The sequence below is a fragment of the Mandrillus leucophaeus genome, unplaced genomic scaffold (genome assembly GCF_000951045.1).
Source record: "Mandrillus leucophaeus isolate KB7577 unplaced genomic scaffold, Mleu.le_1.0 Scaffold212, whole genome shotgun sequence".
In the NCBI taxonomy this organism is placed as follows: Eukaryota; Metazoa; Chordata; class Mammalia; order Primates; family Cercopithecidae; genus Mandrillus; species Mandrillus leucophaeus.
Window position 1 is genome coordinate 742,290 of NW_012102166.1, and position 1,780 is coordinate 744,069.

Here is a 1,780-nt window from a genome sequence, read left to right on the forward strand (position 1 = left end):
GGGGCGTCCGGCTTCCCAGCTCGAATTCTGCAAAGTGGCTTCAGAGAGAACCCGAAAGCCTCTGAATAAGCGGGTTTCCCCTAGAGGAAAGCGCTGGGTGTTCTCCATATTTGGTGTTTCTGCTTTCTTTATTATACCTGATGCAAACGACGAGTTGATGGGTGCTGACGAGTTGATGGGTGCAGCACACCAACGTGGCACATGTATACCTATGCAACAAACCTGCACGTTGTGCACATGTACCCTAGAACTTAAAGTATAATAATAAAATGAAAAAAAAAAAGAAAGTTCAGAAAACCAGGCTCCTTAGCCTAGACTCACACCGTCACCCCAGCAGGAAATGTAACCAGGGAGCAAGGGTGGGGCTCCCCAGAGCGGCCCAAGAGGGTGGGGTGGGGGTCTCTGCCCAGGGCTCCCAGGGGACTGACCCTGGCTCAGGGAGGGGGAGAGATGGATGAGACCCAGCCCCAGCCCCAGCGCTCCCGGGCTCCACCCGCCCCAGGAGGGCCAGGAGAAGCGGCAGCGGGTCAGAAGAGGAAGTCGCAGGAAGGCAGAAACCACTCGCCCGGCCAAAAGGAGGAGCTAAGAGAACAACCTGATTGACGCTCCCTCGAGCTTGCCAGACCCAGACAGCCTCACCCCAGCCCCCATGTGCCTCCCCCCACGAGCTGGGCTCTGCTGTCTAGAGCCTCAGCCTCTGCCATCCACCAAGGCTGCACAGGGTCAAGAGATGCCAGGATTGAGCCCGCACAGCTGGCTGTTCAAACCCCAAACCCCTTCTGTGCCTCCACAGTCAGGAAGCTTTCCCAGATAGCTGCAGCTGCGCCCTGCCCCAAGGACACAGCCCCCCGCCCACTCCTGAGAGCCTCAACTTCCAGCCTTGCCTGGAGCTGCTGACCCCTCTCCAGATCATGCACACCCCCAGCTTCTGTGCGCTGATCCAGACGGATTCCCCGGATATTAGCTGCCTCTCAGCCTGGTGCTGTGGAGCTAGAGGAATGCTGGTTTTCTGGTTGTGGCTCCTCCCAGCCTGGTATTTTATTGATTGATTTCATTATTATCATTATTATTTTCTTTTTTTTAAAATTTCTTTGAGATGGAGTCCCGCTCTGTCGCCAAGGCGGAGTGCAGTGGCGACATCTCAGCTCACTGCAACCTCCACCTCCCGGGTCCAAGCGATTCTCCTGCCTCAGCGTCCCGAGTAGCTGGGATTACAGGCACCCGCCACCACACCTGGCTAATTTATTTATTTATTTATTTTTTGTAGAGACAGGGTTTTGCCATGTTGGCCAGGCTAGTCTTGAACTCCTGACCTAAGGTGATCCACCTGCCTCAGCCTCCCGAAGTGCTGGGATTACAGGCATGAGCCACAGCGCCCAGCCCCATTATTATTTTTTTGAGACAGGATCTGGCTCTGTCGCCTAGGCTGAAGTGCAGTGGCATGATCACGGCTCACTGCAACCTCTGCTTCCCAGGCTCAGGCGATCCTCCCACCTCAGCCTCCCGAGTAGCTGGGATTATAGGCGTGAGCCACCACACCCAGCTTATGTATATGTGTGTATATATATATGTGTGTGTATATATATGTATATATATATATGTGTATATGTGTGTGTGTGTGTGTGTGTGTGTGTATATATATATATATATTTTTTTTTTGTAGAGACAGAGTTTCCCAATGTTGCCCAGGCTGGTCTGAAACTCCTGGACTCAAGCGATCGACCCACTTCGGCCTCCCAAAGTGCTGGGATTACAGGTGTAAGCCATTGCATCCCACTCA